At 45.9% G+C, this 18,392-nt stretch overlaps 1 protein-coding gene across 2 annotated transcripts in view; it reads right to left on the bottom strand.

Moving 5' to 3' along the window:
• Positions 1-18,392, bottom strand: part of CASZ1 (castor zinc finger 1) — a 438,974-nt gene that overhangs the window by 382,322 nt on the left and 38,260 nt on the right. For both annotated transcript variants that reach the window (XM_083453582.1, XM_083453581.1), the window contains one exon: positions 14,782-14,878. The gene's annotated coding sequence lies outside the window, so the exon portion shown is untranslated. The remainder of the gene's footprint in view (positions 1-14,781; positions 14,879-18,392) is intronic.

Raw genomic sequence — 18,392 nt, 5'->3', positions numbered from 1 at the left:
TTATGTACGCTCTGTCCACCAAGCCCAGCAAAGGTTGGCTCTTATAAAGACCTTCTGGTGTTCAGGTTGTCAGTGAGTTAAGCAATCATTGCTCTGAGCCTGAAATGTGGTGAAGAGGGTAGCTGGTGCTTACTTTCCTACCTTGCTGGGGTAGCAATGGTACCCAAACATCTCTTCGCTAGCTCTCTGTGAAGGAACAATGTCATCCACAATGGCTTTTCACAAGCATCTCCCAATGGTTCAGCAAATACATCCTTCTAGTTCTCTTAATACCCCCCTGGATGCATATCCGTTTGCAATGCTGATTTGCAACTACCTGCTCCCTTCCAAGTATTCTCCCACATGCCTTCCATCAGAGGCCTGAGTGCCAAGGTTTTCATTACTTCCTAATGGCCCATAGGCAGCCTGTATATATTTTTCTTCTTAAAAACCAATTAAAAACAAAACGTTAAGTAGCTCTGGCCGATCTAGAGAAGCCATTGATTTCATCTCCGTTCCTCATCTATTAATGGGTATACCTACTCCGTCGTAAATCTCTCCCGTTGATATATTTGAAAAAGCCCTTCACTGCGTACCTCCACCCGGGGCCAGCATCAATTCATTCTCTTGTCTACCTGCCCTTGAAACCCAAAATGGTTCTTGCTGCTTTGGCTAGCTTGCATCTCCTTTGTGCCTTAGGACTGCAGGCTTTGTTTGTTTTTCTGCAATTTCTCTCTAATGTCTTTAAGATGAAGATCCCACAAATCCTCCCTGACCAGAGCTTGGTCCTCAAGCCTTCTGCAGAAGGATCACCATCTTATTACCCTTAATTACAGGTGAGGTGTCAGATTAGGCACAGCAGCTGCTTTTCACCCCATGCATACCTCAAACTAATGACTTGCCCACACAAATAGCAAAAATACAGACTCACAACCGGCTAGAAAACATCCATAATACAGGCCAGCCCCCATGCTGTCAGATATCACATATCTAAAGCATGAGAGGGAGAGATGCCTAAGCTCTTCTTGGAAAGCTACAGAGAGGGAGGTTCTGCATCCTCGCAGAACAGCTAGTTCGATTGCTCTTAAATTTGCTTAACTTGGATTTATTTCCCAAGTATTCTCAGCTTTTTTATATATATACAAAAAAAGCAACACATATGCAGCATCCTTGATCCACAAGCATACACTCACTCACCAAAGAAAAGAATAGGAAGGAGGGGAGATAAATTCAGAATGAGAGGGGAGAGAAAATTAGAATGAATAGAGGAAGGCAGGAAGAAAGTGGATAAAGAAGAGGAATGAAAGTGTAAGAATATACTAATATACTATTGTTAAAAGATTTTAAAGCTCAAAAGAAAAGTATTCATTTGTATAGCCTATTCCCACCCATCTACTCTGTTTCTTTGTGCAAAACAGTCTAGCTCCATGGATGGTATTGAACAAAGTTGTACTCATAATAGAGTTATTGAAATTAATGGGCTTAACTGTGTTATGTTCATTACTTTACCAGTGTGGTATAGTAGTTAAGAGTGGTGGGCTCGTAATCTGGTGAACCGAGTTTGCTTCCCCACTCCTCCACATGCAGCTGCTGGGTGACCTTGGGCTAGTCACACTTCTCTGAAGTCTCTCAGCCTCACTCACCTCACAGAGTGTTTGTTGTGAGGGAGGGAGGAAGGGAAAGGAGATTGTTAGCCGCTTTGAGACTCCTTAAGGGGAGTGAAAGGCGGGATATCAAGTTGAAACTCCTCCTCCTCTTCTTCTTCTTCCAAGGGGTGATCTCTGAGCAAATCTTAGTTGAATACCACCCTATATGCCCACCTGGCACCTGCTCAAAAGACATCGTTCCTACTGTGTCCAGCTGCATGTGAGAACAAAGCCTGTACCTCCCTATAGTTCTGCCCCTTGTCTTCCTTCTACCCAAGACCCTGATTGTTGCTTCCACAGTCCTTTCTCCAAGGTAGTAGTTTTAAAGAGTTCCAGCTCTGGAGAAATCTTTCCATGCTGACTTGTCAACTAGTTTCAAGGAACCCCTGCCCCGCTCACTGCATGCCCCCCCCCATTAGCAACGGAACCCAAGAGAATTCTGGGAACTATTATAGGGTGAATCAACTCAGTTTGTTCAAGGCAGGACATAGGAAGCTGACTTATAACCAGGTCAGAGTATTTATTCATCTAGTGCAGCCTATTCCAGCCTCCCCCAACCTGGTGCCTTCTAGATGCTTTGGACTTCAACTCCAGTCTGCAAATACCCTGCAATCTGCTCGTGCTCCTTACATTAGGCTTTTGCAGCAGGCAGTAAAAGACTAAGAGACACCCACAGAGCAGCTCAATCCTTTGCTAAGAAGTAGCTCCCATCAAGTTCCGTGGGAGCATGAGTGCATAGGACCGCAAGCTTATAACGCCTTCCTATCCATGCCTACTCAGAAGAAATCCCCACTGAGTTGCATGGGGCTTACACTCAACCAAAGGCCACATAGGGAGCTGCCTTATCAGGCCATCTAGATCAGTATTGCCTTCACTGACTCTGGCAGCAGCTCTCCAGGGTTTCAGGCAGGGGCCTTCCTGAGCCCCACCTACAGATGCTGGGGACTGAGCCTGGGACCTTCTGCACGCAAAGCAGATGATCTACCATTGAGCTAAGCCCCTACCTGCAGCTTTAGCTCTCACTTTCACCCACTTCAGACCTTTACAGTTGTGGATAGCTGTCAGCACATGTCTCCCCTGTCCCTCTCCAACCCTACTAAACACCCCAGCACCCTCATTGTATTTAGGTATCCAGGACTGAACACCACATTGCCAGAGGATCAGAAGACAGTTAAGCACAGGGGTATTTCCGTGGATGGATTCTGGTGGCGGCTTCAGGCAAGCTGCTATTCTCACATTTTCAGCATTTGCAAAACTGGGATGGCAACACAAATGAGGGGACTACTGTGAAGCAAGGTAGGGGAAGTGTTCTGAAGTTTCAACTGGGCTGAGAGAGAAGATATAAACAGTAAGCTGTATTTCTATGCACCTGGGTTTAGCTTTTGTTAAGTAGATTACAGATTAATGGCTGGGGATGGCCAAGGAAATGTCTCTCAATGGGAGCCAATGGCTACAAAATAGTTGAAGATGTCTTTGGAATGTTCTGAATGGGGAAGATGACACCCCCCATATAGAGGTGTACACCATTATGGTGTGGAGTAAGTGGACATTGAGAAAAACTCCCTGCTGGAACTTGGGGTCACCCAATGAAGATGAATGTTGGAAGATTCAGGACACATGAAAGAAATGCCCCTACAGAATTTACTTCGCACAAGATGTAGTGATGGCCATCCACTTGGGCAGTTTTAAAAGAGGTGATGACAAATTCATGAATGATACAATGGCCACTAGTCATTAAGGCTATTTTCTGTCTCCATTTTCAGAAGCAGTGCTTGTTGCTGCCAATCCCATGTAGCATTCAAGTCCTACTTGTAGGCTTCCAATGGACATCTGACAGGTCTTTTGTTATGTGTGTATGAGAGAGAACCATAGAATTGTAGGGTTGGAAGGGTCCCCTAGGGTCATCTAGTTGAACCCCCTGCTATGCAGGAATAAGAGAGAGCTAACAAGAGAACGTGTTGAAACAGAGACACACAGAGCTATCTCACATCAGATTTCCAGAGAGAGGCATCAAGTACCTTTCTTAGGGGATCTGATGGGGAGTAGCAGAACCCAGTCCTCCTAAGGAGCACTATGTTGGTTGTCTCCACCTATGATCAGCTTACGTATTTGTATTGTTGTTTTAGTCGTTTAGTCGTGTCCGACTCTTCGTGACCCCATGGACCAGAGCATGCCAGGGACTTCTGTTATATGCCTGTTGTCTTTGTCCATGGAGTTTTCTTGGCAGGTATACTGGAGTGGCTTGCCGGTTCCTGCTCCAGGTGGATCACGTTTGGTCAAAACTCTCCACTATGACCTGTCCATCTTGGGTGGCCCTGCACGGCATAGCTCATAGCTTCTCTGAGTTATTCAAGCCCCTTCGCCACGACAAAGCAGTGATCCATGAAGGGGTACGTATTTGTAAATAAATATAAAAATGCAAAAGGAAAAGGCCACTGTTAAGTCTCCAGTGATCTGTCTTTCCAATGCAAGCCAAACCCAGGTAAGAACTACTCCTCAAACTCACACTGCTTAAGGGAGTAGGGAGTGTGTAACCGTATTATAAGTTTTGGGTCCCCGTTTTTAATCATCACATGCAATGAAAGTTTTAAAATGCAGCCATCTGCTTTAGCTGCCAAGGTAACCTCAGAATATGGTGGCGGCTCTGTTGAGAGAAGCGTCCGCACACCCCTGTCTCATTTAAAGTCCACCAGAGTCATCTGCTCGAAGACGGTGACTTTCAACAAGAGCGGAGCTGGAGTGCCAGGATCAGTTAAGGCCCTTTGAAAAACCTCGTGCCTGTATGGCTAGCCCCACTGACTGCTGACATCAGCTTGACTTTATCACCTTCTTTAAAGATGAGTATTTTATTCATAAGGCTACGCCTCCCTGAATCCAATCAAGTTTTCACATCAATTAGGCAGACTGACATCAGGTTTAACAATGTTTCCCTGTTCGAGGATTGCCAAATCTAAGTGTCTGCAAGTCATGAGACCTGGGCCATTCCACCACAGTGGTGTGAGATGTACCAACTGTGAGAGAGAGACAGTAAAACTGCTGGTTTGCGGAGGGAGATTGCCTTAGTTAAAATTTTATTTCGACTAAGGGCTGGGGATGAAAAAGAAATAAACACGAGATATTAAGTATTAGGGTGACTTAGGTGCAGTGATACTGGTGTTTATTGCAGGTGCCTAATCATTAGAGAAACATGCACAACCTGTTTGCCCAGAGATCATAGCAGGTCAGGAAAAAATGATGCTTAGTATTGTGGGCAATGATGTCTCTGCCATGCAGCCTTTGTAAGTTACTGGGAGGTTTCATAGAATCATAGAATTTTAGACTTGAAAGGGAACCCAAGGGTCATTATTCTAACCCCCTGCAAAGCAGGAATCTCTACTAAAGCATCCATGACAGATGGCCATCCAACCTTTGCTTTAAAACCTCGAAGGAAGGAGAGTCTACCACCTCCCAAGGGAGTATGTTCTACTCAAAACAGCTCTGACCATCAGAAAATTGGCTGCAACACAATTATTTTTATACATTCACACATGAGGGAAAATAACATTACAGTAGCAGCTACTTCTACTGCAAGACCCAGCATCAGATCAAAGGTCATGGGGAGCCCCTTTTGGGAAATGTCTGAAACTGAAACCCCCAACCTTCCCCAGACCCATACATCAGGGGCAGGCAACCTAAGGCCCAGGGGCCAGATGAGGCCCAATCGCCTTCTCAATCTGGCCTGTGGACAGTCCGGGAATCTGCGTGTTTTTACATGAGTAGAATGTGTGCTTTTATTTAAAACGCATCTCTGGGTTATTTGTGGGGCATAGGAATTCATTCATTTTTATTTCCCCCCCAAAATATACTCCGGTCCACCACATGGTCTGAGGGACAGTGGACTGGCCCACGGCTGAAAAAGGTTGCTGACCCCTGCCATACACTATGCTTTCTCATTTGCTCTTAGTCAGATACAAGCAAACACACATGGGTCCATCTCTCCTCATTCAGGTCGGTCTGCAACTCCCTGCCCCTTCCCTATGTTTACAGGGACTAATACGCTCTTGGTGGTGTCCAGGCAAACCTGTTGATATTCCTCCAGTTTGTGAAATTTGTTTTATTCTGCGATAAACATGTTCCCACTGTGGGGAGTTTTGAAGAAGCAAGGAGAAAGTAGGAGCCCATCCTGTGCATCGGGAAATAGTTAAATCCCAGCAACGGGTCCCTATTTTTCCAGACCCCCCATTTGTAGATCACTCAGCATAATGGCTAATTCAGCATCATCACCACTCCTCCACAGAAAGCCCCACTCCCTTGTGTGCCTCCTTCTCTGGGGTGGGGTGGGCGAAACAGGGACCAATATGCACCCATGGCTTCTAGTCAGATCAATGTAGCACCTTTCAGTGTTCATTTGACCCAAGGAGCAGGCAACTAAGCCGCTCCTTAAGGCTGTCTCCTTGCAACACCAGAGGGGCCTCTTGGCTTATTGTTTTAAAGGCTGTCCAGAGGCTGTTTAGGTGAATCAGCGCATTTCTTGCGAACATTCCCAGAGGATCTTTCCACATGCGCCACAATCTATTTAGAAGTTGGCAAATGCTAATGCTCTGGGAGGTCCCAGAAGGACAGTCTTTGTACCACCTCTTCCAGCAAGAGAGAAACCGTCTAGCACACCGCTGTCTACCTAGCAGAGCCAAGTTGCATGAGCACGCACAAGCACCACGTCATGCTATGCAATGTGCAATCGCATGGACACATAACTTCGTTTCAAGGCACACAAGGGAAAGCACAGAGAGAGAGGGAGAGGTGTTGGGGCCCTTTGGAAAGCATACCTTTCTGGCTTTGAAACCCAAGAAACCCAGATGCATCCCTGGCAGACTGCAGTTACTCAGTCATGATCCATGCACTCTGCATATCCTCAGAAAGATGCTTTCTCTCCAGGCACCTAAACACTTGATGTCAGAACATGAGGAAAGGAGATAATTTTTCCAGAGGTGGTCTAGGGTCTTTGGGACTAGCTGGGCTGCAAGTGCAAGAAGAGTGAATAGGCTGTTTGCTGTGCAATGGGCAGAGGTGGGTGGGACAGGCTATTAACCTGCATAGGGTTCTGAGGTAGGGGTGTGGTGCACATTAGATCATTTGCGGCGGATGAATGGCGCAAATCATTTTATGAGCACATAGGGATGAAGCAACACCCCTTTCTTTAAAAGCAATGTTCAGCTGAACTTCTTTCCTCACTGCCCACCCTGAAATCCCTCCACCTCTGACTCCCAATTTTATATGCGCCAGTACTGCCCTTAAACTCATAGATGAAACAGCCCAGAAATTAGCATTGCGTATTCCTTTTCTGCTGGAGCCAAATGCGGGTGAAAAAGAGCTTGTTTTGATATTTGCAGGAGCAAATTAATTTGGGCCTTCAGATAAGATCTCAGACACACCCCGATGACACTTACACCCCCAGCCACAGAGGCCGATAACATCATCGGCTGTCTTTGCTGCTGCTGCCTTTTTCGCCCGTTTCTAGGGTTATGAAATACATATTTTGTATAGCTGGCTAATGCCAAAGTTTCAAAATCCATGTAATTAAGATTAATTTAAGAGCTGCATTGGATCATCTTGTGGCATCCACCCATTAATTAAAGAAACACTTTGAATTTCAGGTGCCTGCCTTAATATTTCACTCCGTGCTGGCACAGCCAAAGTGAACAGCCAAGGAAATAAAAAATGCCCAGGTGCACAAAGCAGGGAGTGATCGGTAAAGAGGAGGCTCTGTACTCCTGGGAGACAAGTGCCCTCTTCTGGACAGCATCTCATGATGGGGGAAGAGAACTATTCACACACACAGGCCTGTCTCTGTCTATCTACTGGTTATGAAGCCCAACTAGGGACTATAATATGCTGGTTATACAGAAAATTAACTGCAGGTTTGGCAGGCCTGAGGGAAGCCTGTTTTTTTCCCCCTTCCTTATCAGGCTAAGGCATGGGGCTTTGTTGTGGTCCAGCCTCAGTCAATGAAGCAGGAGATTCATCAGCCACTGAGGATTTTCAAGTGCGGCGCATCAAAGAAACCACTGTTTCCCAGGAATAAACTGGGATTGTCAGACAGCCTGGGCTCTTGTCCTAACAGTCCGTTGACCAAATCAGAAGAAACACAAATTCCATCTGAGCCATGTTTGTTGTAGGAGCAAAGGCAGATTGCAGGGTGTCAGATTCCACTGCAACTCTCTACGAAAGCTTTCCTTTCTAAAAAAAATTAAAGCACTCAGCGTATGCTCATGGGAACACTAGCCTTGTGGCTTTCTGTATTCATAGGGATGCAGGAGGAGGCCTTGTACTGTATTGCAGAATTACTTCGTCTAACTCAGTAGTGACCACACGGGCAGGCAGCAGCTCTCCAGGGTTTCAGATGGGAAACATTCCTAGCATCTACCTGGAAATGCTAGGGATTGAACCCTGGGATCTTCTGCATGCAAGGCACTGTGACAGTGATGTATTGGTTTTTGGTCACCCCAGGAACAGGGGTTTTTGTAGTGGTTGCCATAGATGCGATTCAGCTCAGATTCTTTTGGATTGAAGAACATTACAGGCAGATGCCCTACTACTGACCTACAGCCCTTTCCTAAAAATAAGGCAAGAGCCTAGTTCTTTTGGCTCTGAATAAAGGGCTGATTTAAATAAAGATCAGATCCAGAGTCAGACCCAGTGGCACCGCGTCCCTTTTCACTGCTTGAGGTAAAACAGAAAGTGCCACCATGCCCTGCCCTGCTGCCACTGCTTCTCTGCCTGCCTTGTCGCCTCCACCACCGGGACAGAAGCAGCGCCATCATCGGCACCAATTTCAGATAAGATTTTGCCCAATTTGGAAGAGATCTCACTGAAATTGTACGAGACCTTGCATGCTCCACAAGATCTTGCACATTTTTGGCTGTGATTTCAGCTGAAATTGATGATGGTTCTGTGCTGGAAGTGGAGTCAGTGGGACAGGGAGGGGCTGCTGCCTTGAGAGCTTCTGCCGCCTGAGGCAGCCGCTTCAGTCTGCCTAATGGCTGAGCCATTTCCGGTCAGACCATTGGTCCACAGAGCTCAGTATTGCTGACACTGACTGGCAGGAGCTCACTGAGGTTTCAGGCAGGGGACATTCCCAGCCCTACATAGAGATGCCAGGGTTGAACCTGGGGGCTTCTGCATGCTCTGCCACTAAGCTACAGCCCTTCCCCTCAAAAATGTTCATTTCCCTTGGGAAAATGTAATAGTCCGCGAGACAGCGTATGCATGAAAAAGCCACAAAAAGCCACATGTGTGTGGCTCAAGATGGGCAGACATATGGCAGGGGAGAATGAAAGCATTTTCCCTCCCTCCACTAGCTGAAATGGTACAAAAGTGTCAAAAATCTTTTTCCAGCTTGTGTGTGTGCCTTTTGGATTTTGCAGCTACTTGGGGCTATTTGTTCTATGTATTTTTTATCATCTGTTCTACTCTCGCTGGAAGAGGGAAAAATACACAAGTTCTACATACAGTAGAACCTCTACTTACGACCGCCTCTACTTGGGCCCGATCCAAGTTGCGACCACGACAAACCCGGAAGTAAATACCGGGTTTACCGCAATTCACACACGTGCAGAAGTGGCTTCTGCCGTTTGCACATGCGCAGAACTGTGCTGCCGCCGAATGTGCCTGCAAACAACGGCGCTTTTACCAGCGACCTGGATTGACTTATGGACGGACCTCCGGAACTGATTACGTCCGTAAGTAGAGGTTCCACTGTAGTTGGAGGTGCCATCTTTCTGTGCTCCGTTTTCTGTCATGCCACCGGACAAGTATTCTATGTAAATTCCCATATCCTTTTTTCATTGCCCCCTGCTGGCTGTGAGAGGAACTAGAGGATTGCACCCTCTCCCCCCGCCACCCCAACACACACATTATGCTCCTTGGTGTTCTCCTTCTTTCTCATTGAGGCCTTTCACACATTACAAAAGCTTTGTATGGAAAGCATTTTCACACAGGCACAAGCTCACTACAGGCAGACCACCACATGCACACTGCATAGAGTGAAATATGGGAACGTGCAACTGTCACGTGTTCAGGACTACCTGAGGGCGGTAAGCTAGCTGACTTGAAAGCATTCTCAGATTTGTAAATAGCCCAGGATTAGCAATGTAAATGTATCCAGGTTTTTATAGTTCAGCTTGCTCAATGCTGGGAGTGAAATTATGATCCTCTTCCCATTCTGCCTGATGAAGTGTTCGGCGAAGCCGAATGCTTGCTTTCTCCGGCACTAACCCAACCAAATGTATAATTTTCCTTGTCTTGCACTTCCACTCATACTCTTCCTGCCAAGTACCAACTTTTCCTGTTCTGACCCATGCAGTCCATGAGGCAGTCCACAAATGACCCCAAAGCTAGACTGGACCGCAAACCTCTTCTTCCCCCTTCTGCTCAGTGTTGCTGAGGAACCTACACTTGCTCTGCACTGTAAATCTGAAGTAGCAACAGAACAGTTTCCACCTTGGCACCTTGAAGTGCACCTGGATTTTAAAATATGCCACAGGCCTCTGCAGCAGAGGCGGACTTTGGTAAACTTTGATAATATGGTGTCCTGAGCGAGGCGAAAATTTGGCACACCCAAATGGATCTTCTCAATTATGGATCTTCTCAATTTTAAACTCCCTCAGCTCAACACCCTGTGTGGGGTAACAACCTGTACCTCCCTGAATCTCACACTGTCTGTGGTGGTCCTGCTACTTCTCTGTTTGTTAGACTTTGCCAACCTCTGAAGTTGTTGAATGGACAACTGCTGAGCAGGCAGTCCATGGCAGCCTCCTGAGCCTCCTCAGCATTTCAGGGAGTCATCTGTGTCACTTGTCCCTAAATCCTGCCCTGGCTTGGTACATATGAAGCTATTGTGCTCTGCAGTGCAGCAAGGCAAGACCCAACCAAAATGGGACAGGGCTCAAAGGGGGAACAGAGCTCTGAAGCTATTCCAGCAAGGAACAAGCTGGAACCGAGTCCATGCATAGCAGCAGTGCCAGGCATAGCCTAGTTGTTAGTCCCATCTGTGCTGCAAAAGAGGCTGTTCTACTTGGAGAGCCTAGCCTCTTTCAGTAGTCTTCTACTGTGATGGCATACCCTCCAACATTTTTATCCCCCAAATCGGGCTGCCTTCCGTTCGGTTGCTCTGGTGCTCATCAGCGGGTTCGTGCAGGTGTGCTCACTCACACCACAGTCCCGGACCAAAAAATCCGACTTTCCAGGATGCAAACAGAAGCCAGGATTGTCTTCTGTGATTCTGGGAAATCTTTCTTAAAATGGGACAGTAGAGAGGTATGTGATGGAGCAGGAGAGACTCAGCTCTTCCTAGATCTTCGGTAGTGGAGCTTTCTGAGTTAGGGGTTCCACTGCCCTCCCTGCTTTTCTTTCAGAGTCCTCACCCACATTTCCTGAAGATGAGGAACCCAACCCAGCCATGATGGAAGCTGTCTTAGATCAAGTCAGGTCACTTGTTCATGGATCCCAAGACTGTTTCTACTGACTAGTAATGGTCTTCAGGACCTGAGGCCCAGCCTTCCTCAGACACTCTTGGATCCCAGTCTTAGCCTTCCGCCAACGCAAGAGAAAGGTCAGAGACTAATCTTTCTGTGCCCAAGTAGGTTCTTAGCCACATAGCTCTAAATCTTCCACCACCACACATTTGAAGCGCCTGCATCCTGGGTGATCCCCACAGACACAGCCTTCTCCACCGCCATTTTCAAAGCAAAATGCCTCCATTAGGCGCACCTCTTCACCTAAATCTGGGGTGTGGTGCTGGAGCTTTCCCCTTCTTCCCGAGGTGTCAGTGTAGCTCTACATGTGTTCTCATTCTTGGGGAAAATGTTCATGATTATTTCATTTTGTGGCGGTAATGGAAAATACATTTTAGTGCTTGTGTTCCACATTTGCAATTCATGTTCCCATACATGATTACATTAAGTCTGTGTTCTGTCATTTTTGATGAATGTAGCTTGTTTTCCGTAAAAAACAGACCCTGGGATGGAAAGTGACAGAAGTGAAGCTGTAACAAAGGATGATCAATTTTTCATAGCCACGCCACCATAGGCAAGAGGAAGTCCCTTGGAACCTCAAGGGCGGCTTAGGGAGGGGGGGGGGTAAAGGGAACTCCAGTCACACAGAGAAGTGTGACCCCACAGCTATCCACTGCAGTGGTGGAAGGACAATAATGGGGTGGCGATGGCTGATGGTGACACCCTTTCTTCACCGGAGGTTGACAAACTGCCTTTTCATTATCAGCTCACTGGTTCAAATGTCACTCCTGTGAGTGGATTTTGCATTATCCGATTGACCTTGGCTCTGGGGAGAGAGGCGCTAAGCGCAGTGGTGGGGCATGTGTTTGGCATGCGGAAAATCTTCTGGTTCAGTCATTGGCATCTCACTGCACAGGATACTGTGTAGCATTAGCTGGGGAAAGCCTTGCTCAGATCCTTGGAGAGCCACTGTCCAGTGACGAGAGCAAGTAGGACTGGGCTGGAGCGACCATCAGCATCACTAAGGGTCAGAGTCTGCATACAGGCTGCATACACACTATTTAAAAGACATTTTAAGTATGCACACCCCCAAGAATCGTGGGATCTGTAGTTTACCCCTCTCATAGCAACAATTCTCAGTACCCTTAGAAACTACAGATCCCACAATTCTTGCAGGGGGGGGGAGTCATGTGCTTTGAAGATATGGTGTGTATGCAGTTTAAAGGCCAGAACTTTAATTTAAATCAGTTTTTGCTTAAAATCAGTCTGTACTGGGAATGCGTTAGTGCAACCTACATCAACGAGAAGGAATATATGAATGACAAAGTATTCTTCCCTGTTTTCTAATCTGCATTAACCAGTGCACAAGCAACATAGCACGTGAGGGCTGACGCAAGATTTGTTGCAGGCAAAAGTTTTAAATATTTCCTAATGCACATCACCCTCCCGGCAGTACACACATGTGGTTGGATTGAACCACGTCCAACTCAGAGTGGACCCACCGAAATTCATGCATCAAAGTTAATCACGTTCATTAACGTCATTGTGTCTACTCTGTGTAGGCCATGGACTTTCCTAAAACATAAATCCCTATGCTGCCCTTGCTGTGACAAAGCACACTATTAAAATTGCTCTGTGCTATCACCTGAAGTATCCAGAGTTCCAGGACATAACCCCCAAATCATTACAAAACAGAACCTGAGAGGCTTGGCTTAGCTGAGATCTATTTCTCAAATGATTTGCCAGATAAAATAAGTAATAACAAATGTCCTTTGCCATCTGTTGTAAGGAGGCAAGGGAAGAGACCACACACACCTCCTTGGGACAGCTGAAAGGCACCACCACAGAGAAGGCTCAAAAACTGCTGCTTGTCAGGTGAGAGGATATCACTACATTTTGAAAAGTCACCAAGGATTTGGGACTGGGGAAAGCTGATGCAGAGATATGTGCTATATTGAAATAAATTAAATAAAGCTTTCAGCTAGCATGGGACCTGTGAAAATGTGGGCAGCGTCTGCAGGTTGTTTCCATATAGGATCTCTCATGCAGGGCCAGCCCTATCATGAGGTAGAGTGAGGCAGCCAACTTGCAGAGCAGATTGCATGCATCATTAAAGGGTATCCAATTGCGAGTCACACCATTCTCCCCACCCCTTTTCCCTTGTGCAAAGCTTTTCACATTAGGTGAGTTGATTGGTTTTAATCTTGGTGCTTTATATATCTCTGGCTTTGAGAAGAATATTACTGATATTGCTCTTTTTAATTATGTTGTTATAAATTGTATTAAGAACATCCAAGCCAAGCCTGGTGGATTAGGCCAGGGGCCTAAATAGTCCAGCATCCTGCTCTCACTGTGGCCAATCCGATGTCTGTGGGAAGCCCACAAGCAGGACCTGAGAACCAGAGCCCTCTCCGCACTGCCTCCGACACTGGAGGCATTTTATTATATTACTTGAATTTGGATTTTAACTTTGCAGGCCCTTTTGCCCCAAAGGCGACATAAAAATAACGATAAAACAGTTATCCCAGATACATGCTGGCTAATTTTTGATGGTAAAGAAAAGACACTGTGCATGCTCAGAGGCACTATTTTCTTTTGCTATGAGCTGAAATACCATTGCAATTTTCCTCTACCAAGGACCACTTTGTGTATGTATGTGTATTCGTGCACATACCAAAGTTTGCATGTGTATCTGTGTGTGCACTGACAGGGTGAAACAACAACAACAACAACAACAACAACAACAACAAAACAACAACTTATTCATATGCCACCCATTTGACTGGGTTGACTGGGTGGCTTCCAGCAAATTATAAAACCACGGTAAGACATCACACATTAAAAACTTCCCTATACATGGCTGCCTTCAGATGTCTTCTAAAAGTCTTTCTCTCCTTGACATCTGACGGGAGGGTGTTCCACAGGGCGGGCGCAACTGAACCCACCGTGGTGGTAGGAACTGCCTTGTCTTCCTGGCTTCGGGATTGTCACTTGCTCTGCCCCTGAATTTGATCTAGGGAAGAGCGCTTCTGGATGCAGATTACTTTTTACCCAGGACAAAAGAGCCATTGACTTTAAGAATGGTAACTTTAAAAAACCTGTGCTTGAGCTCACTTGTCCCTCCTCCCTCCCATCCCGAGGAATCTCTTAAGAACTGATTTTCTTGGTAAGTTGCTCTGAGAGCTTTATTGGCACTCAGAGGGGAGGGTATAAATGAAGTAAGTAGGCAAAGTAAGTAAGCAAGCAAGTAAATATCAGACTCTAAAATTTCACATGTCTTGAGCCAAACTCTGAATGACACATGTGCATTGAAATTGCCATTTTTCTTAATGAAGGACAGGGAAGATGTTGGCAAGCTTTTCCTAATTGCCATGCCCATGTTTCCTGCCGGAAAACACAGTTCTTTATACTGATGCGTAACTGTGTGCATTTTGCCCTGTGCATTCAAACCCAAGTGAGGTGTTGTCCCTCAGAGACCCAACTAGCTTACATGCTGCAGAAGGCCAGATACATAAATGCAGATCAGTCTCATTTTCATTTATAGAGTTATCTTTCTTGTTAGCCACCCCCGATCCTTTTTGGTCTCTTCTATTAGCTTTAAGACATGCGGAAACAAATATATAAATGAAGCTCATACTGAGATTTGAAAACAATAGAGATTTTACCTATGCAATGCCAATACTTGTATGTAAGACGTGACATGGCTCAATCAGGGGATAATGGCGGTGATGTTTCTGACACGAGATATCAGCTCCGTTAAACCTGTATGAAAACCATAAAAATAACAATGAAAGAGACTGGCTTGTAAGAAAAAATATTAGGAAATTATAATGAGGAGTGGAAATATGAGCATCAGATAGAAGTGGGATTTAAGATACTGATGGATGGCTGAGGAAAGGCCACATTTGTAGGTAAAGGTAAAGGATCCCTAGATGGCTGAGTCCAGCCGAAAGCCGCACTATGGAATGTGGCACGTTTGTCCACAGACAGCTTTCCATGTCATGTGGCCAGCATGACTAAACCACTTCTGGCGCAACGGAACACCGTGACGGAAGCCAGAGCACATGAAACGCCATTTATTTTCCCACTGCAGCATACCTATTTATCTACTTGCACTGGTTTGCTTTCGAAGTGCTAGGTTGGCAGAAGCTGGGACAAAGCAATGGGAGCTCACCACCATCGAGAGGATTCAAACCATCGACCTTTCAATTGGCAAGCCCAAGAGGCTCAGTGGTTTAGACCACACTGCCACCCGTGTCCCTTCACCACATCTGTATCACCTCCCCATTCCCCCAAGAAGTTCAAGGTTGCATACAGAGGATCCAACTATTGCCCATCTGTCCCAGTATCTACTCTAACTGGCAGAAGCAACGTTGAGAGCTGGACCTACTGCTGAGCTATGTCCCCACCCCCTGCCTCATTGGAACTAGTTTATTTCAGGCCCACAATAACCCTGCAAGGTAGTCTGAAAGTGATGTATCAGCCTGGAATCCCAGGAAAGTGGAGGATGTTTGTGCTGTGTCCTGTTGGTATGGTGACAGCAGCACTGACCCTTCTTCTGATAGGAAATGCTCTGCTGGGGGCAGAGGACCAAAAAATGGGGGGGGGGGAGTGAGAAATGTCCCCATTTTCATCTGAGGAATGTTGGATGGTAAGCATCCATTAGCTCTAACTAGCACAGCCAATGGTCTGGGATGATGAGAGCTTGTAGCCAAAGAACCTCCAGAAGGCACTAGCTTGAAGAAGGTTGAATTAGACTGCCGTAAACACATAGGGACCTGCCTTGCACTTGGTGCATTTGCTCAGTGCTGCCTACACTGGCTGGCAGCAGCACACCAGAGTTTCAGATGCCAGGTACTTGAGATCTCTTGCAAAGCAGGTGCTCTGCCACTTGCTGGTAGCTATCGCGTAACAGTTACATAATTACATTCGCAGGCAGCGAAACAATGTTGAGGTGGTTCTTTTCATTTTTGCAAAAGCTGAACTGCAGCAGACCAGAAACAGTGCTGCCCATGACATATTTGGAGAGGACTAAAAAACAACGATATAGAACAGAGCGCAAGAGGAAGGCCATGTGCCAAATTTTACCATTGCACAGGACACCGCTGAAATTTGAGAGCCCAAAGTCTGCCGCTGCCTATGGGCAAGCATGCCAGAGTCTGGTCAAGAAACATTCTTCTCCAAGCTTTCTTCAGTGTCTATTTGATAAAGACTAACGTCGCTTTTAAAGTAAATATTAAAGCGGACAACGCTCTCCACTTGCTTTTCATTGAGTCGTTCTTTCCCTTTTTATTTCTTCCCCCGCTCCCCAAAATGTGAGTGAGTCAGCTTTTGCCTCTTCCCCCAGCAGCCTCTGGCTCTAATTCAGTTTAAGGACTGTGACCTTTGACTCCTTTTTACTATACTAACCTGGCTAAGAGAACACTTAGTGATTTATCCATGATCTACAGGGAGAGAATCTGGATGGGGCAAAGTAGGGGAGGAGGATGAGAGTGAGAGATAGTGAGGGGCTGGGGAGGGGGGAAGGAAGGGAAACAAACTTTCACATAAAATTATGGTATATGGATAATTGAGAAGTTTAAAAACATGAATCTAATTGTGCTGTCCCTGGAGGAGCCGATATTGAGCCCTCCTATAAAAGGCTTGGAGTTACCCAATGGTGATTTATTGCTAAATCCTAGTATTTTTCAATACATTATAGTTTTTAAATTGTGTTTAAATTGAGTGTAGAAGAGCAGAGGCCATTAGGAGATGCAGAAATGATGATTATATTTAAATATTCATGCACGCAGTACCTTATTATTGAATCTGAACACTAACAAAATCAATATTAAGTGCGGTTTGACATGAATTTATTTATGAATTTCGACTCTCTAAGTACTGTATTTTTTCACTCAAAAAATGGTGGGTATAATGTAGTAATGATATCAAAACAGAGTGTCAGAGAGCATTAGCCGAGGAGGTTATAAACCTCCGTATTACGGGGCCCCGTGCCGCCCTCAAAAGTGCTTAGTGCACAAAACCAAAATGCTTTTTTTTATTTATTTGAAACACATAAACACACACACACACACAGAGAGAGAGAGAGAGAGAGAGAGAGAGAGAGAAATAGGAAGGAAACTCTTGGTTGGAAATTGCACTGCAGAGGTTTTTCTCTGCTCTCAGGGCTAGCACCAAGAGGGGGGCAGGCTGTTCACCATATAGATTTGGATAAGGTGATGATCTGGATGGAGCAGCAGAGTGGGGGGGGGGTTTAGATGTGATGGGGGGGGCAGGAACAGAATAGGGACTCAAGCTGTCAAAGAAAACTTCAGTGATAAGCCCAGCCTGGCCATGGGCACGAGACTGCCAGCTGTTTCTGGATGGGAAAAGGTCCTTTCTGAATCCAGTTTGCCCATGACTAGCAGTTCATTGTCAAGAAGAGCAACATCAGGATGGTCTGGGTTTTTTGCTGATTTTTTGGGAGGCGGCTTTACACTATTTTTTTTAATGTTATTTGTACAGAGGCTTCTTTTTAAAGCATTACAATGGTACCTCTGGTTGCAGACGCTTCAGGTTACAGACTCTGCTAACCCAGAAATAGTACCTCAGGTAAAGAACTTTGCTTCAGGATGAGAACAGAAATTGTGATCCGGCAGCGTGGCGGCAGCGGGAGACCACATTAGCTAAAGTGGTACCTCAGGTTAAGAACAGCTTCAGGTTAAGAATGGACCTCCAGAACGAATTAAGTTCTTAACCCAAGGTACTACTGTATAATATATAGTGGTACCTCAGGTTACAGACGCTTCAAGTTACAGACTCCACTAACCCAGAAACAGTACCTCGGGTTAAGAACTTTGCTTCAGGATAAGAACAGAAATTGTACAGCGGTGGCGCGGTGGCAGCAGGAGGCCCCATTAGCTAAAGTACCTCAGGTTAAGAACAGTTTCAGGTTAAGAACGGACCTCCAGAACGAATTAAGTTCTTAACCCAAGGTACCACTGTACATAGTTTTTGTGTATCTGGTTTGAGGCCCCAATACCTAACACCTGTCATAACATGAACTTCCCTGAGGCGTCAAGGGTTATTATCCAAGGCCCTTCTTTGAGTGTCCCCCCAAGAGAGATTTGAATGATGGTGGCAAACTTTCCAGTTGTGCCCTCCATCCACAGAAAGCTCCCCTCAAGTGCTGACAAGAAGAGCTTTTCAGGGGCAGCTGAGCAAGAAGCAGAAGTTCAGCAGGTGTAGCTTCACTCATCACTGTGTTTCCAAATCAGGAAAAGTGGCTCATGTTGAA

The sequence above is a fragment of the Podarcis tiliguerta genome, assembly GCF_965153285.1.
Source record: "Podarcis tiliguerta genome assembly, chromosome: 8".
NCBI lineage: Eukaryota > Metazoa > Chordata > Lepidosauria > Squamata > Lacertidae > Podarcis > Podarcis tiliguerta.
Note: the sequence above shows the minus strand (reverse complement) of the source record. Positions and strands in the feature narration are given on the sequence as shown.